The following is a 19932-nucleotide window of genomic DNA, read 5'->3' as shown; positions in this document are numbered from 1 at the left end:
TCCTCATCCACCACATTCTCTCTCTCAATCATTTCCATCCACTCTCTGGGCATCCCTCCCTTTATCTTATCCATCATCCCCTCTGCTGTACCCATCCACATTTCATCCCCCCTGCCCCTCACCTCATCAACTACCACCTGTGCCCTCATAAACCCTGGTACATATTCATATACTAAATCCCTCACCTTCCTAAACCCAGCCCTCCACATCAACCTGTTATATAGTGTTTCCCCTTCCCATGTGATTTTTGGATTTAAAAACACCGGCTGCTCCCATACTTGCTTTACATTCTTACATTCATACTTCACACACTTCACAAACTCACCCCATGATCCCAACACCTCCTTATAAAAATCAGACACTTCACTCAACATTCCTTTCTTCAGTTCCATAAACACTGCACTATCTCCACACCCTCCACATTTATCAATCGCTTCTTTTAAAAACACCTTCCATGTGTGATCCCTGTTGTTTCTTAAATACCTCACCATCATTTTCACCCTAAGTGCTTTCTTCTTCTTTTCTAAATTAATCAGTTTCAGTCCTCCATCCTCATACTCATTCTCCATCACCTCCCTGGCTATTCTAACTCCCTTCCCATCCCACAGAAACTCACTCACTACTCTCTCCACCTCCTTCATCACTCTCTCAGGTACATCTAACACATTCATTACATACACTAACTTACTCATCACTAACGCATTCACAACTACCACCTTCCCTTTCAACCCTAACCCTCTGCGCTTCCAAAACCCTAATGTCTTCCTAATACTATTCATTATCCCTTCATATTGCATATCTCTCCCTTCCTTATCCTTTATCCCTAAATTAACACCTAACACTCTGAAATAATCCTGCTTCTCTTTTAACCCTATCTCCACCCTTCCTATGCTATCCTCTCCTATATACATGATCTCTGACTTCTCTATGTTAACTTTAGCCCCTGATGCCCTCCCATACAGCTCTAAACTATCTAATACCTCAACTATACTTTCCCTGTCCTTCACTGTGACTGTTGTGTCGTCTGCATATTGATATAGTAAACTCTCTTGTCCTCCTGGTAGCTCTATCCCCCTGATTTTATTGTTTTGCTTTAATAGTAGTGCGAGTGTTTCAGCTGACAGTGAGTATAGCAGTGCTGACATTGGACACCCTTGCCTAACTGACCTTTCTAACCTAAATGTGTCTGTGACTATACCATTAATTTTAACACAACTATGTGCCCCCTCATACATCCTCCTGATCCATCCACCTAACCTATGCCCAAAACCCATTTTCTCTAACACCCTGTACAAATAAGTGTGATCTACCCTATCAAATACCTTATTTAAATCTAAACTTACTACAATCCCTCCCTTTCCTTTCTTCATATACTCTATTGTGTCTCTAATGCTACTTACTGTGTCTGCTATATCCCTACCTGGTATACTATAAGCCTGCGTGCTCCCTACCACCGTCCCAATGACTCTTTTAATCCTGTTGGCTAACACCCGTGCTAATATCTTATAATCTGTGTTCAACATTGTAAGTGGTCTGTAGTTTTCTAATCTATCCCTATTCCCTTTCTTATATATGATACTAACTAGCCCTGTCGACATATCTGCTTTCATCCTATCCTTCTCTTCTATCCATCTAAACAATCTATCTAACACTGGCACTAATTCCTCCCTAAATTCTATATAAAACTCCCCAATAATACCATCTATCCCTGGACTCTTATTCCTACCTAACCCTGCTATAGCTGCTTCTATTTCTCCTGTCCCTATGTTACCCTCACACATCTCCCTATCATCATCACTCACCTTCACTTCTACTTTCTCTAACTCCTGCCTCATGCTCTCTTCATCCACTTCTCCTGCCCTAAATAATTCCCTGTAAAATTCTTCTACCCTTTCTGCTATCCCTACAAAATCTGTAATTTTCTCTCCCTCCTTTCCTTCTACCTGTTCTAAATAATTCCTCTTCTGCTTTGTTTTCTCTAGCCCTAAAAAAAACCCTGTACATTTCTCTCCCTCAATCACATATCTCGCCCTACTCCTTACTATTGCTCCCTTACACTTCCTCTGTTCTATCTCCTTCAGCTCTTCTTTAATTCTTATATAATTCTTCAGATCACACTCCTCCTCATCTATCCTCTCTACCTCTCTTTCTAACTCCTCCTTCAGTTTTCTCTCCCTCTCTCTCGCTCTCCTATTCCTGCCTCTACTATAATTCATGCTCAACTCTTTAATTTCTATTTTCAAAGTCTCCCCCCCCCCCCCCCCAACATCCTCCTCATACATACTGTCATTCATTCTCATGTTTATACATTCTCTCACTTTCTTTTTATACAGTTCATCTTTCACTAGTTCACCATTCAGACACCACACACCCCCTCCCCTCCTTTCCATTTGTTGTTTTAAACTAAACTCTAACACCATGTGATCACTTAGTGCAGTAACTTTATACTCTATCTTTCCTATCCTATCAACTATGCCCTTTGCTCCCAAAACTAAATCTATCCTACTCTGTTTTAAAACCCCTCTCACCACTTGTCTCCTAGAAAAAGCCCTCCCCTCTGGATTCCTCTCTCTCCACACATCAATCATCCCTCTTTCTCTCATCATCTTTCTCAACACACCTCTCGACGAATCACTCCTATAACATACACTCGATGACGCATCCAACCTTCCACACCACACATTAAAATCACCCACAATCATACAGTTGTCCTCACACATTCCTCCCACCCTCTCAAAAAAAACCCTTCTCTCTCTCTCCTCATTCGGTGCATATATATTAAGTAATTTAAACTTTTTCCCCATGTGTTCAAATATAATACCAATCATTGTCCCTTCCCCATCATCCACACACTTTCTAACATTCTCAATCACTCCCCTCTTTACTAAGATTGCCACCCCCCTTGATTTATCTCCCCCGTTATTCACATACATCTCACCCATCCATTCTCTCTCAGTCTCTCTCACACACACATCATCCCAGTGAGTCTCTTGTAAACATACAATATCAGCATCACACACCAGCAAGGTTTGCTGTCTCCTGTCTCGGTCTCTGAGCCCATTACCATTAAAAGAGGAAAAGCTGAGCGCCATCAAGAGTATTGAAAGGGATGTCAACATGAGTACTTATCATTTAGCGGTTTTCTTTTTTACTTTTTCCAGTCTCTTGCTATGCCTTTTATTTTTAGGTCTTTTCCTCACCTCTCCCACTTTCTCCATGTTATCGTCCTCACTCGCAGTTACATCCGATACTTCCCACTCCATCCCACTCACCCCCGCACCCCCACTCATTCCCATTCCCCCCTTTCCCACCATCCTTACCCCGCTTGTTTCCCCGTTCGTTCCTCCTCCCGTCCCTCTGACTTCTGCGTCTCTCTCCCCTCCTTTGACAGTCTCTGTGTCTTTCTCTCCTTCCGTCGGCGTCTCCATTACTGTCTCTACCTCTCCGTCCTGCTCCTCTTCCTCTTCCTCTTCCTCCTGCATCCTCTCCTCTCCCTCTCCTTCCAGTCCTGAAGTCGCGTCTTCTTCACCATCTCCGCTCCGGCTTTGATCCTCTCCGTCGATCGCCTCCTGGCTCCAACCTCCTTCTCCCGTCTGCTCCTTCTCCTGCTGCTGCTCCTGTTGCTCCTCCTGCTGCTTCTCTGCAAACTCTCTGGCGTAATGTCCTTGTTTGCCACATTTGAAACAGGTGAAATCCGGGTAGTCTCTTACGATGTGTCCTGGCTGGATACAGAGCCGGCAGGCTTTCACCTGCCTGTCATGGATTACTCTGAAGTGCTCAGCTCCTCCCGCTGTTTCAAATTTTGTGGAGTACGGAAGCGACTTGACAGTGTCTGTAAATTTTACTTTTAAATATCGTGTCCCGTCTGCAATGGTCGTTCCTGGCCACATCCGTCTCCTTATCCTGGATACTGGGCTCACCCAGTCACGCAATTTGCTCAATATTGTTTCATCTTCTATATATGTAGGCAAGTTAATAAATGACACGACCATCTCGTCATTATTAATTTCCCTTGCCATTACGGTGTTATTTTGTATTCTCAGTCCGTCCATAATTTTTGCTTTCCCTTCTTCAGTTTTCATGGTTAGTTCATAGCTTTTAGGATTCTTGTATCTACAGCCAATCACCTCACCACACACTTCCTTCACTTTCCTGAGAAGCTCCATCATAGTTATCCTGTCATTTCCGTCAATCTTCACTACTAGGGTTAATCTTTTTTCAAAGATTGTTTTTTCATTAAGTCCATTGTCCGTAATCCGTTTATCGTGTGTCATTACCGGTCCGTTTTTGTTTGCCATGTGGTCCGTCCCAAACATTTCACACAGGGAAAATAAAGTCCCCCAAACAGCAGGGCTGTCGGGGGAAATACTTCCGAAATAAAACAACACAACTATAGACAACGAATAAAACGAACAAAAACAAAATGAACAAGGATAGATGATTTTTCTTACTCTCTCTGTCTCTCTCTAACCATTCACTTCCTGAAAGGGGTGTGTTCAGGGGGTGTGGCCATAAGCGATGAAACAGGCTGCAGAAAGCCCATTTAAACATGCTGTGACACCACTGACAGTTGCTCACACCAGCTGAGTGGCGGATAATGGTGTCTCAGCCATCAAACACATGCTATCCTTTAACATTACTTTGATAGGAATAGTTTTTTTTCTGCGGAGAAACACACAGCTGGAAGGACTGCAACCTTGTTTCTCAGGCCATTTGTGTACATGTGGGATGATTGCAGGCTTTTTACAGGCTGTAACAGTGAGAACTGGAACCCTAAAAACTACTTGGAAAGTGAGGCGTCTCAGTGCCACCTCTCTGGCGTGCATTCAGACACAGCTGGAATGATTGCAGCTTTTGTTCCTCAAAGCCCTGTGTGCGGTGATGGAGCAACAGCGCCCTCCTTTGGTGACAGCTGAGAGGGAACAAAAGCTTACAGCACCTGGTATTCCCAGGCGGTCTCCCATCCAAGTACTAACCAGATCCGACCCTGCTTAGCTTCCGAGATCAAACGAGATCGGGCGTTTTTTGTTTTTTTTCTCTTTTATCATCAAAGAATCATAATTTACACATTGTCAAATCATGATATACACATTTCAATACAATCATCACATACATTCACTTCCATCCACAATCCAAAGAAATCAACACACCACAAACAAAACACAAAACACAGAAGCTCCTCCAATTACTTGAAATCCACACTTCAGACACATAAACCTATACAGGTTAAACACAAAACATACTGTAAAAACGAAAATTAGAATAAAAAATTGAAACAGAATCCTTCTTAAAATAAAACCACCATAAACCGAACAGAATAAAGAAATACTACCCCATTACTACAGAAACTCCATCAAATCGATATCAACACTTCATTTAGCTTTCAGTATCCTTTAAGATACAACATAATCCCACAAAAAAAATAAAATATCAAACAAAAGAATCAAAAAAAGAAAACATCATTCATTCAATGACATCTATTAATACCAAACATAACTACCAAGAGAAATTAGTCATTCACCATCCAAAAGACTAAAATTCACCAAACATGAAAATAATGCACTAATCACCTTTTTTACCATTTTTAAAAGAAAAGTAAAAAACAACCATCCTAAAAAAGAAAAACTTGCAAAAAAAATAGGAATACCCACTATCAAAATCAAAAAATAGACACAACCTATATATCAAAACCTAAATCAATGTACCAATGAAACTGACACATGCCATAAACCCAGTCTTTAACTCCCCCAATTCCAAAGTAAAGTGCCTCTTTCATTTAAAGAGATAAGAGTGTTATCGGTCAGAAAAATTCGAGTGAAATCTGTAGTATGTAGCGGTTTAAGCAAATTTAATTCTTCAACCCCACAAAGGATACATGTTGAAACCATGACCCCATGAAAGAAATGTTCCACAACACATTTGGTATAAACATGCAACACAAAAAGAACACAAAATGAATACTTAAATAAACGTGAATAATGCCAACCACACCACCATTTGACTTTTCACAAAAATTATATTGGAGCACACAAGCAAAACAAAACTCTTCACAACTCAGTCCTAGTCCAAACAAAAGAATAATGGTACCGAGTGCTCCGTTCCGGGTTTTCCCGGTTATCAGTCCAGTTCAGTTCAAACAGTTCAGTTTATAAAGCAAAATAATCCACCTCGGGTTTTCCCGGAATCCCAAACGAAAATCAAAATAAGGAAGTAGCTCCGTTTAGCACAGTCCAGCCATCCCCAAAAACCCAGTCAAAACAAAAGAAAAATATAAGCGGAAAAAACACACTTGGACACCCGGCTTCAGCCGACTCACGGTTTCGGAGTAAGTGGGGAAAGTAGAGAGTGATGTCCGGAGGTCTTTGGACGGCGGTGGCTCGGTGGTTTCCTGAGGAGAGGAGAGGATGCGGTATCCAAACCGCACGAGGGCAACCAAAGTGGACGCGAACCGACGCGGACTGCAACACACGCTGTTTGCCAGGGGTAGGCTGCGGACATGGACGACATGAAGAGCACGTCTCTCCTGCTGCTCACTCATCTGTAACTCCCGCCATACAGACTTAAGTCTCCCGACATGAAAACCGTGCGAGGCTGGACTGTGAGGGAGTGGTATTAATGGGGCTAAACCACTGGCTGGCTGGACTGGTGGGGAGTAGAAGTGAGTAGAAAAACAATATGAGCAATCACATACCATAACATAACATGTTTAAGGTTTTTTTCTAAGATGATACGGAAACACTTTGCATAATCAGGCATATAACACAGAAGGCAAAGAAATACAAAACGTACAGATCATCATTAAACCATTTTGTGGGAGTGATCGCCACACTCTTCCCCCCTTGACAAAAAAAAAATAACAAAAAAAACAAAAAGATAGAAAGAATTATAGGTCTATTAGCCTTTTATCCTCCTCCTCTGACTCAGACTCTCTCAAAACTTTGTTTTGTATCCTCACTTTCTCAGGGGGACCGGCTGTTGACCCAGCAGGGTTGGCTGGAAAACCAAGAAAATCCTCGTCGATGGATTCTTCCTCAAATATTTCCCTCACCTGCTGTTTTTGCTGCTCTTCCACTTGCTGAGCAGTGGGGTAACAAGGTTTGTGGCGGGAAATATGTACAATTCTCCGGTCTCCTCCACTCTCCTCCAGCACCACTTCATAATTTACGGGTCCAACTTGCTGAAGGACACAGTAGGGGCCCTGCCACTTGGGAGCAAGCTTCGCAGTAAAGGCTTTTTCCGCCTTGGAAAGAGGATGGGCTCGTAACCAGACTCTTGTTTTTTCTTCCAAAATCATCTCTCTGCGATGCTTGTCATAATTTCTCTTCTGTCGCTTACGGGCCAGAGAGAGGTTCCTGGAAACAAAAGCCTTCAGGTCATCAAGCTGAGTGATGTTTTTGTAAACATCACGAGTCGGGTAGGGTATTTCTGGACTGCAGCACGACATCCAGCGGTCCCCGGAGTGGTCGTTGCAAGTTGAGTTCAGCCGGTGTGACTCCTGTGGACTCCTGAACAGCAGAATTCAAGGCAAACCTGAACTCAGAGATGAGAGAGATGTTTGTCCCAGTTTTTGTGTCTGGAGCCCACATAAGAGGCCATCATAGTTTTTAAGGTCCGATTAACTCGCTCGGTTAAATTTGTCTGTGGATGGTAGGCAGAGGTGAGTTTGTGTGACACATTCCATGTTTCACAGGTAGCCTGGAAGACGGAGGAGACAAACTGAGAGCCTCGGTCTGAAAGAATGTAATCCGGTATTCCCCATCTGGTGAAAATCTCCTGGATGAGAATGCGTGAGATGGATTCAGCAGTGGCGTTCCTCAAAGGAAAGAGCTCCACCCATCTGGTGTAGTAATCCACAAAAACAAGTAGGTACACGTTTCTGCTTGAACTCCTGGGGAATGGACCCATCAAATCCATGCCCAACATTTCCCAGGGACGGCATACCACTGTTTGTTGCAGTTTTCCAGCGAGTTTGCGGCTTTCAGTACAGTTGGCAGACTTGGCAATTGGTTACATGTATTTTGACATCCCAGCTCATTTTTGGCCAGTAAACCAGATTCTGCATTCTCCGGTAGGTTTTGTATCTACCCAGGTGACCAGCAAGGGGGTCTTCGTGGAATGACGTGAGCAAGTGTGAACGCAGGCTTTCAGGTATGTATATTTGGTACATGGTTTTGTACTCTAATTTCACAACCCGGTAGATCAGATCCTCTAAGATGGTGTAGAGGGTTTGGCCATTTGTTTGATTCTCGCCCTTTTCTAAGATGTTTTGATAGAGTGTCTGGCATTCAGGGTCCTTTTTCTGGGCATTCCACACCTCCTGGACAGTGGACATGTCTTCTGGCAACTCCGGTGTGGCAAACACCATGGTGGCACAGAGAAGCTGGTGAGTAGAGTCAGATCCATCACATGGAGCTCTAGATAAGGCATCCGGAACAGTATTGTATCTGCCTTTTCTGTATTCCACAGTGAAAGTGAACTCTTGGAGCCTGAGAGCCCACCGGATCAGACGGGTGCTGGGTTTAGTGGTTTTGAACACCCACAGGAGCGAAGAATGATCCGTAACCACCGTAAAGAGGTGTCCTTCCAGATAGACTCTCCACTTCTCCACAGCCCAAACTACAGCCAGACACTCCAGCTCCGTAGTGGAGTAGTTTCTCTCAGCTGGGTTAAGGCTGCGGCTGCCATAAGCCAGGATTTCCTCGGTCCCATGGTCAGTGCGTTGGACAATCACTGCACCCAGCCCTACCTCACTGGCATCCGTATACACCAGAAATGGTAGATCAAAGTTTGGATGTCCCAGGATAGGAGGATTTGTTAGGTGCTCTTTGAGAGTATTAAAGTCGGTTTGACATTCGGGGGACCAGCAGAACTTGACCCCCTTCCTCTTCAGGGCATTGAGGGGCTCAGCGATTTGGGCGAAATTTGGCACAAACCGATGGTACCACCCCGCCATTCCCAGGAACCGCTCCAGAGATTTTCTGTTGGTAGGCACTGGGAAGTTCTGGACAGCCTGGGTTTTCTCTTGCTCCACCTGAACCCCCTGTGATGACACAACATGGCCAAGGAATGTCAGAGAGGTACGGAAGAACTTACTTTTCTTCACATTAACAGTGAGGCCTGCCTGCCTGAGCTTGTCCATGATGGCTTGGACATCCCTGAAATGTTGTTGCCAGGAGTCGGAGTAGATGATTATGTCATCCAGGTACACGAAACAATTTTCTCCCTTGAGTTCGCCTAAGACCGTGTCCATGAGCCGTTGGAAGGTGGCTGGTGCATTTTTCAGGCCAAAGGACATTACCTTGAACTGAAACAGTCCATATGGATAGATGAAAGCAGTCATGGCTCGGGATTTAGGATCCATCTCCACTTGCCAGTATCAACTGTTGAGATCCAAAGCTGTGAATACTGTGGCTCCAGCAAGGGACTCGAGGATTTCCTGGATGGTAGGGAGGGGATAGGCATCAGTGAGAGTTCTGGCATTGGGTTTTCTGTAATCCACACAGAACCTAGGCTTTCCAACTTTCCTGGGGACGATCACCACTGGAGAAGCCCATGGAGAGGATGAAGGTTCTATCACTTCATTTGTCAACATTTCATCCAGAAGCTCCTTTAACACCTTCTGTTTTGGTGGAGAGAGACGGTAAGGCTTCTGCTTTATTGGCACATCCTCCGTCATAAATACTTGATGCCTAAGCAGTCCCGTGCGCCCGACTTTGGTGGTGCAAACATTGCTATTACAATGCAGCATCTCCATAAGTCTCTCTCTCTCTTCCCCCTTCAGGTGTGAGCCTTGAACTGCCATCTCAAAAAGATCTGCCATGACCGGTAAGGGAGGTTGTAAAATCTCCGGGGCATTTGCCAGGAAGAGAGCAACATGGTTGCTAGCCCCCTCCCCCTCTGGTGTGCTGGGGTGATAGTCCTGAAAAAAGTACCTCCCCGTCTCTCCACGAAACCAGTAAGCGCCACCTGCTACATCAATGTGCATCCCACTGAAAAATGCAAAATCCAGCCCAAGTACCACAGAGAATGCAAGTGCCTGAGGAGACAGCACAACCATACACTGTAACAAATTACTGTAAAAATACAGTAAATTTTGTACAGTAATGTACTGCTCTTAGTAAATACAGCTGGATACTGTAAATGTAGGACAGAACACAAACAGCAAGTTACCGTAAAAGTTTACGGTATTATACAGTATTTTTTCTCAGATTTGTAGCCCGCCCATAAACTGAGTCGGGTCCCACCAATTTGGCCACTCGTTAAATGCATGTAGCATAGTAGGCAAGATATATCAGTCGGTGTTTTTACTCGAACTACACAGACGAAGAAGCACAAAAATTGAGTTGTGCTTGAGTGATTGTGGTAATTTCCCCGGATCCTGCCATTTGGATGAGTGGATGAGTGGATGAAGTAACCACCTGCTGCTTTCTTCGGACACACCTCGCTCGGACTTCCTCAGGTAAGCCTAAATACAGTCTTATCAAAGTTTGTGTTAATTTTCTCTATATTTTACTAAGCCTAGATACAAATATCTAATCAAATTCGGTATTATTTATTTCTATATTTTAGTGTTGAATTTGCGTTTTATTGACCTTTTTTTTTCGGAAAAGTTGTTTTTGTTTCTACATTCGGGACTAACTTAAGTTATATTTTACCATTTGTTGTGTAGGTATTTCAACAAAAAACGGTATTCATGCTCTTCTCTCCAAATAATAGCCAAAAGGTTGATTGCCATGTGCGCTAAAGCTAACAGTTAGCTAACTGGCTGCCTCCATTTTGTCTTATTAATTTTTGTGAACTGTATTAAGATTGTATGACTGGTGAGCGACATGATAACTTGTAATATATGTCTTAAGACCTGCAGCAATACATTTGCATATGTCAGGCACATGAAAACCCATAGCTGTATGCCAAATGCACATTTTAAGTGTGGTTTCCCTGACTGCAAGAGAACGTTTTCTAAGTTTGCATCCTTCAAGTGTCACACTAACCGCCATAAAAATAGAAAGACTAGGACTAAGCTGGATAGTGTAGGAGAATTAATATGTTGTGTTGACTCATGCAGTGCTAAGTGTGAGGATATCCGGGGTCTTCTCTTACATCTGAGAATTCATTTTACTGAAGGCAAGACTGTTACATGCCCTTTCAAACAATGTAACACAACATTTACAGTTAAATCTACATTCACATCGCATGTTTCAAGAAAACATAAAGATCATTCTAAAGAAAGTCTGGTTGACTCAATTGTAAAAACAAGCAGCACTGTTAATAGTAATGATGTGTGTTGTGATGTACAACATGAGAATCCCAGTTATGAAGAAATGGAGATCTATCCTGAAAAAGCAGACGAAGGACAATTTCTCAGGAATTTAGCCTTGTTTTACCTGAAACTACAAGCTAAATTGCTCCTTCCGTCCTCTACTGTTCAAACAATCATTGAACACTACCAGGAAATTCATGACATAAATCAGTCGCATCTACTCTCCAAACTTCAAGAAAAATTGACCTCACTCGGACTTCCTGAAGCTGACTTAAACAGTGTGATAGATATTCTGAAAAGTGAGGATCTCCACAGGGCCTGCAATACCCACACACTCAAAACTGACCATAAGAGAAAAACATTTTTTAAAAGTAACTTCAATTATGTTGAGCCAGTGTCTATTTGCCTTGGTCAGAATGAGACAGGCAAAGAATGTTTTGCACATTATGTCCCTGTAAAAAAGACTATTGAGTTTCTCTTGTCCTCAGAGTCAGTGAGGGAGCAACTACAGGAAATGAAAACTAGAATCCAACTTGATAATGTTATTCAAGATTTGTGGGATGGCACAAATATTGAAAAGAACTTGCTGCTCAAGCACACATCATCTTCATTAGGCATAATCCTTTATCAGGATTCCTTTGAATTAGTAAACCCCCTAGGGTCTGGGAGGAAAAAGCACAAGATTTTGGCCGTGTATATGACCCTTGCAAATATTTTGCCTCACAATAGATCAAGTATTGATCAGATGCAACTTCTGCTGCTTTGTCGAGAGCATGATTATAAGTATTTTGGACAGGATCTAGTGTTTGGCTCTCTTGTAAAAGATTTAAAGGATATTGAGCTGAATGGACTAACTCTGCCCGATGGGCAGCTCTATAAAGGAACTGTATTTGCCTTTGCAGGAGACAATTTGGGTTCACACAACATTGGGGGCTTCACAGAAAACTTTAGCAAGAGCTCACATTTTTGCAGATATTGTGAGATTGATCGGGAAGCATTTCTGGCAGATCCTCTGACCAAGGGCTCTGACCGCACACCATTGTCATATCAGAAACATGTTGAGGCTCTGAATTGTAATGTGGAAGCAAAACCTACTATTGGCATTAAATTTGACTCCATCTTCAATGAGCTGACATATTTCCATGTATGTCAGCCTGGAATACCTCCTTGTCTTGGCCATGACCTGTTTGAGGGCGTTGTCTCTACCGATTTGGCATTATACCTTAACCACCTTGTTTCAAAAGAAAAAGAGTTCACTTATGTTGAACTGAATCGGCGCTTAAACCAGTTTAAATATCTGGGTAATGATGCTAACAACAAACCTTGTGAGGTGAACTCAGGGGCTGGAAAGCTCTCTGGGCATGCAGTTCAGAATTGGTGTTTCTTGAGAATGTTGCCAGTATTAATTGGTGATAAAATAAAGAGCCCTGGAGACAGCGAGGTATGGCAGCTTATTTTACAGCTGAGAGAGATTGTAGAGCTTGTTTGTGCTCCAAACATTTCCACAGGGCAGGTAGCATATTTGAGAGTTCTGATAGATGAATATTTGCATACCAGAGTGCAGACGTTTAGGGATCACCCACTTAAGCCTAAGCATCACTACCTAAATCATTATCCAGAACTCATTGTTCACTTTGGGCCACTCATCCGTCTGTGGACGTTAAGATTTGAAAGTAAGCACACGTACTTCAAGCAATGTGCAAGAAAGCTTCATAACTTCAAAAACCTCTGTGGAACCCTTGCTGAAAGACATCAGCTCTTGCAGTCTTTTCTAAGTGCCGGGGCCCTATTCCCACCAACTGTTGTGGTAGAGAAGGCGACTGAATTTATTGTTGGAGACTACAATGATAAGATAAGACAGTCAGTTGCTCATCTTAACTTTGATCCTCTAAATACCCTCATTAGTCATGATGTAACAGTAAAAGGGACAAAATATAAGAGCAACATGTTTGTTGTGGTAGGTTGCAATGATGATGGCCTTGTAGTAGGAAAAATTAAAAAGGTTGTGATTCATAAGAATTCAGAGGTGAACTTTATCACTGAGGTATATCAGGCTGTTCGTCAACCTTATATTAACGCATATCACACTACACTAATGCAGGAAGCCTACTACTGTGTCAGTCAAGAAGAGCTGCTTGATTACTACCCACTGCCTGAGTATTTAGTTTGGGGTATGCCTTTACTAACTCTTCACCATTCTGTCCCCACATTTTAGGATAATGTCATCCATCAGTGATGAACTAAAGATCATCATCCTCAAGGCTTTGCCCCGCCTGTCTGATGAAACTCAACAACAGATTATTGCTGCTCTTGAAAGTTCAGGTGTGGAATCAAAAGAGGACCTCAAGTATGTACAGCAGGACGACATCAGAGACATCTTGCCTGTTATACAACAAAGGAAACTTCTGGAAGCCTTCAAAATGGGTAATTATCAATCAAGTGTTAATAGGTTTCCTATCTAGTTAAAGCTACAGTGCTTGGTCAAAAACAACATTGTATACACTCAGCTAACATATGGAATGAACACAGAATTAAGTAATGATTTGGGCTGACCATAGACTCAACTGTCCTCCCAAAGGCAATTTCTGTTATTGTAGCTTTAAGTCTATTCAAAACAAAAAATACCATACAAATTCAGAATCTCTAGTGTTCATGATATTGATTTGAATGCATATGGGGCAAATATTTTGAAAATAATGGTGTATTATATTTTATTTTCATGTGTTTCAGAGACTACTACAGTCACACTTGATCTCCAAACCTCATCAGATGACTCAACACATGCAAGTCTGTCTTTGCTCTCCAGTCCATTGCCTTGTTCTTCTTCATCTTCACTGTACAGCTCAGGCTCTTCGCAAGTGTCATCACCTTGTCCTTTGCATGCGGTAAGTCAATCAGCCAGTGGATTCAATAGATGGCAAGAAACCTTTGAAGTTCCATGGGAGAAAATGCCTCAAGAAGTGCAATCTGCCATTGCCAATGCAAAGAGACCTGCTCCTGACAAGCGACGACAGATGATCAGAATCCTTGTGGATGAAATAAGGAAGTTCAACCCTAACCCCACACGGAATGAATGTCTTATCATCTGTCAAAACATTGTTAAGCAGTATTCCTCTAGTTTTGCTGACATGACACCAGGTGGGGTCATCATCTGTGGTGGTTTTACTTCACTCCTCACTCAAGTTAAAACACGGATTGAGAACATAAACCGTGCAGGGACATTAAAACGACTCCGTTCATCAAGGCGGTCTGGACCAATGCCGAAGTCAGCTGACTCTTATGGATATACACAGTTTCAGCCGGAACCACCACCAGAAGAAAACAGTGAGACATTAGAGGAGAAGCGGCAACAATTGATGAACATCTACAGTCAGAAGGTATTCAGAGTGGTGACAGAACAGAAGTCATCAATCTCATGAAAACAACCTACTGTCTTCAGCGTGACCAAATCAATCAAACTCCAGCAGCTTCCATTGAAAATTTAAGGATCCAGTGGCCTTACCTTTTTATTTCAAGGGGTCTCTACCATCATTTTGAATTATTAACTGGCATTAGTGTGTTGCGTGCCTTGGAGTCATCCATTGATGAGTGTGGAGAAGGAATAGAGAAGTATCTGAGGATCAAAGCAAAAAGCAAAGTTGCACAGTCTGTCAGCTCCGTGGGTGAAGATGGGGAGTTGGCTCTTCGGGTCATCCAGCTGTTGATGAACTACTTCAGTGAAAAAACATCAGTTGCCGGGGACGAAGTGACCATTGCACGTTGGATGATTAGCATAGAAAGCCATGTCATCTGTGAAGGCAACTTCCAAACCTTCATCACAGGCCTTGCTGCAGTTTTCGCCATTTACTATGTCCTCAACCTGGAATACCAAGAGGAAGCTGCAAAGACGTTGGAGTTTATTCAGAGGTAAACTCTCTCCTGGTTTTATAAATATTGTTTGGATTATTTGCTCCTCTTCTCAGCTCTGTTCAGTAATGTTGAATTGTTATTTTCTATAAACTGTGACTAAAATCATTAACCCCTTAGCATCCACCTATTTTGGGTAATTTTCGACTATTTGGCATACCCAAATGGAAAAGCTTATAACACAATAACTGCTAGTCCTAGATGCATGTATGATACCTCATTTGAAAGCTAACTCTAGTTTCTGAAAATGTGCTTGTTCAGTATGTGGCACCGACACAACCTAAACTACATCAGCTCAAACATGGCTCAAAAACATTTTTTTTGTCTTCGTCTAAACTATGCCATTTTTGAATAACAATAACTAGGCAATGCTTTATGCCAGGCATATACCACCATACCATATACCTTGTACATCTTGTCAACCACACCTGGATGAAGTTTCAGACCTCTAGGCCTAACCTTATGAAAGTTATGGTGTTTTTAGTTAGTGGTGTCACTGGCGTTCCCAAACCTCTCCAAAACGTCTACAAATGGCCAAATTGTGCCAAATGCATTTAATCACTTCTGTGACACTGGAAACATTGCTGAAGCATTTTGGTGACTATAAAAACTTTCACCATGGTTCAAAACACATTTTTTCACACATTCATTTGATGGGTGGTTGGAGGGGTCTCCACATGTTTTTAGCTGGCTATATTGAAATATTGTCATGTGACAAGACACTACAGAATGCTAAGTAACAAAAATGACAGACTATACTGAACTGAATTTCAAACAAGGATTTTTTTTATTCTTCAAATGTACTACTACTATATGTACAACTGTGCCAATATCAACAAAATATGAACAATGAATAAACTATACAAAATATACAGAATATGAACTAAATATGAACAACATACAAAAACTATACAAAGTGTATAAAAGTAAAAAGTAATGCAAATACTGTTGGGTTTGGGGGTGCAGTGCAACATGAGGTGGATGGGTGGGGGTGGGATGTTGATGCAGGTCCTTGGTCCAGGTGATGCAGAAGAGGATCGTTGACGCTTCTGACGACTGCCCACAGCAGGAGAGGGGGGTTGGGGGTCTGTCTGCCTCAGTCTCAGGCTCCCAATCTACATCACTGTCAGTCTGTGACCTACAAATCACAATGTAATGCACAGATGTAAACAAATTATAGTAAAACAATTACACAAAAACATCAGAAAAATAACTGTAATAAACAGAATAATTGTATTGGGGTAATATACCCAGTGTCTGGGCATTCACAATAAATAAAAGCCTAATGTAAAGTCAATAGTCAAAAAAAAAATCAGTTCAATTTGTTTACAAGCTTGATAAAAAAAATCTAAATAAAAGTGGAATTAGGGGCACACAAAGAAAGAGGTGGATTACATAACTTTAGTCCTACAGTTGAAACTACAGCTACCAGGGGACAATTTGCTAAGTATTGTGCTGTGTAGTTGTCATTTAGTGGCTGGCAGACATTTTGTGAAACGCTACTGTATTTTACAGTCTAAATAAGTCTAAATAATCAGACCTCCTCCCCTCCCCCACCACCCCTGTGTTGTTTTGATTTAGTGGCTGGCAGCCATTTTGAGAAACGCTACTTTACTGTACTGTTTTCACTTTTTTCTACTGTACTTCTGAATAAGCTAACCCACCCACCCACTAACGTTAATTCAGCATTCATTCATGTGTAAATAAATTAATAAATAAACAGATACAATCTATAAAGCATTATAAGATATATAAAGATACCGTTACTCACCGATCTAAGATGTAGTGAAGTCCGTCAGTAAACATCTCCTCTTTCTCAGAGTCATATTCACGATCTTCACTTTCTTCAGATACTATAATCATCTCCAAAGCCTCCAAAGCCTCTTCCAGTACATACTTGGTCTTCTTTGTAGCTTTTGGCGTCGTAAAATATCCAAAATAGCCGTAGAAAAAAGTTTAAATGTCCGGGCGAGCGTGCGTCACTACTACGCTCATGCGCTCTGCTCTGAGAAGGGAGACTGCAAGTTTGGTTACGCGGCGTCATAGCTTGAGTCATACTAACCCCCCCATGGACATGCCTACCATCGTTGGAAAGGTTAATTTATTGGCTACAATCCTGAATGATTGACATGTTGATAGCCAATAAGCCTAGGCTATACTAGGGCCTCAAAGAACAGAAGACCGAGTCTATTGGTCCTCCAAACTGGGAGCGCTTGGTGTCTTTCATGGGGTGTACCGGGATGAAAACTCAACAGAAAAAGATAGGGACACTTTTGTTTTGTAGGTAAGAAGATAAGAAAAACAAGCATACCCAACAACACTATACAGGAACTAAGGAAAATATCGCTAAGGCTCGGGGAAGTTTGGATTTTATTTGACGATCAAAGTTGGCAGACGGTGAACAATGGACTTTACAGGACAATATTCAGAAGCTGGAATAATTTTATGAAAAACCATTTTGATACTTTTGATCAGTGGAATCTTATGAACAGAATGAATATAAACAATTGAGGAATGGACACATAACTGGGCTTCATGATCGCTTCAAAGGTAGGGAGTCGCTATTTATTTTATGTACCTCACGTTTACCATGCCGATAAATATTAATGATTTATAGTTTGGTGCTCATGATGTCTGTAAAATCAACTGGATGGTTGCCTTGTGGAGACTCTAACCTTTCTAACGATGTATAGCATGTCTATATTGACGGAAGTTGAAGCTGTATATATTGCTGCGTATCATAATTTCTGTCGCGGGAGGGGCAAATCGCCCGCCGGCGGGCGAAGGATGTTAAGGGGTTAAATTATAGTTGCTCCCTTTGATATGAAATTGAAACTGTTGTATTTAGGTCAGGGGTGTCAGTGTGTGATTTGTAGATCTTAAGACAAACAATTGAGTTTTGGTTTGATCTTTTTTCTCTCATTCTAGTGGCCGTTTTACTGTTTCTAGGTGGCGCTAGAGAGTTTGACTTTTTTTTTTCCATTTTATCGATTTTTTTGCCTGATGTGCCTGCAAAATTTGAGTTTTTGAACAGGTTTAGGGGGTCAAATTGAGGCTCAAAGAGGCTGTATAATAATAATAATTATAATAATAAACAACACAAAAACAATAGAGTTCTTGCCTTCTTATGCCTTTCGGCATAAAAAAAAATAAACGGTTACCTTATTGGCAGTTCTCTTCTTCCTGTGAAATTTGCCTGAGCATTCAGATAAAATTATCGCACCAGTCATGTGCAGAGCTTCACATCACAGCCAATGGTTGCCAAAAGGAGGCGGGCTTTTGTGTTAGACAGAAATAAAGAGGGGTAGGAGGTAAAGGGGGAGAGAGAGAGAGAGAGACTCTCTCTCTCCCATGTTCATAAAATAGTTCTTGAAAATGAGATCATTATCTCAGAAGGTTTTTTGAGTGTGATGGGGTACTTTATTAAGTGAAAATAACCTGTACTTACCACACTTAATTTCTTACATGCTTCTCTGTTATATTTTCAGGCGCTTAAATCCCGGGCATAAATCCCGAGAAGGGAACAAAAGCCAGCCAGGGGAAGGTGCTGTCAAAGAAGACAGGGAAGCTGGTGCAAAAAAAGGCAGCATCTGTAAATCCCCATGTGGGCACCCTGATAAAGAACCTGATAGACTTCGAGTGGGGCTTTATTTAGCCTAAAACTCATACTCACAAGTTCACAGGACACACTGTTCATGTTGTCATTTTAAGTATTCATCAGTATTTTGTCTCAGAGTTCTATTCAGTTTTGTATATTTCAGTCTCATTTTTGTGTATTAACAAATACTGATAAGTGTATATCTGTCATTCAGAACCTGTTTATTGTTATCTTATAAATTTTATTTTTGTAAATTACTAATTACTTGAAATGGGATAGTTTGAATGTGTTAAATACAGTGGTTTTAATAGTGTTACATGTGTTGTTGTAGTTCAACAAAAAATGACAGTGAATGTGTTATCACATTGAATTCAATGTTTTAGTTTATTTCTTGTAGTTCAACAAAAAATGACAGTGAATGTGTTATCACATTGAATTCAATGTTTTAGTTTATTTCTTGTAGTTCAACAAAAAAGGACAGTGAATGTGTTATCACATTGAATTCAATGTTTTATTTTATTTCTTGTAGTTCAACAAAAAATGAGAGTGAATGTGTTATCACATTGAATTCAATGTTTTATTTTATTTCTTGTAGTTCAACAAAAAATGACAGTGAATGTGTTATCACATTGAATTTAATAATGTTTTATTTTATTTCTTGTAGTTCAACAAAAAATGACAGTGAATGTGTTATCACATTGAATTTAATAATGTTTTATTTTATTTCTTGTTGTAGTTCAACAAAAAAGGACAGTGAATGACTTTGACATTGTATTGAATTCAATAAATGCCTAGTGTTGTAAGGTCATCTTTTGTTTATATTAATTTCTATTTAGCTATTTTCAGGGGTTTTATTTTGAAATGTAACATTTTAAAATCATTAGCTTCTAACAGTGTTATACCGTAAAGATCATATTACAGTACAGGAACCGTTTTAATAAATTTTACAGTAATAAACTGTTTAAAGAGATTACAGTAGCAACCGTAAAATAACAGTATTCTATACGGTACATTACCGTAATATTTTTTTACGGTAATTAACTGTTTTTAGATTACGGTAAGGATACTGTAAAATAACAGTAAATTGCTGGCGTCTATAGCTGCCAGTAATTTACTGTTATTTAACGGTAATTTTTTTTTACTGTTATAACAGTATTATACTGTAAAG

At 41.1% G+C, this 19932-nt stretch overlaps 1 pseudogene; it reads left to right on the top strand.

The window, feature by feature from the left end:
* The first annotated feature begins 13479 nt into the window (after positions 1-13479).
* On the top strand, positions 13480-15170 carry LOC128384345 (uncharacterized; annotated as a pseudogene).
* Positions 15171-19932: the final 4762 nt, after the last annotated feature.

Source organism: Scomber japonicus, chromosome 22, assembly GCF_027409825.1.
Source record: "Scomber japonicus isolate fScoJap1 chromosome 22, fScoJap1.pri, whole genome shotgun sequence".
Lineage (NCBI taxonomy): Eukaryota > Metazoa > Chordata > Actinopteri > Scombriformes > Scombridae > Scomber > Scomber japonicus.
Note: the sequence above shows the minus strand (reverse complement) of the source record. Positions and strands in the feature narration are given on the sequence as shown.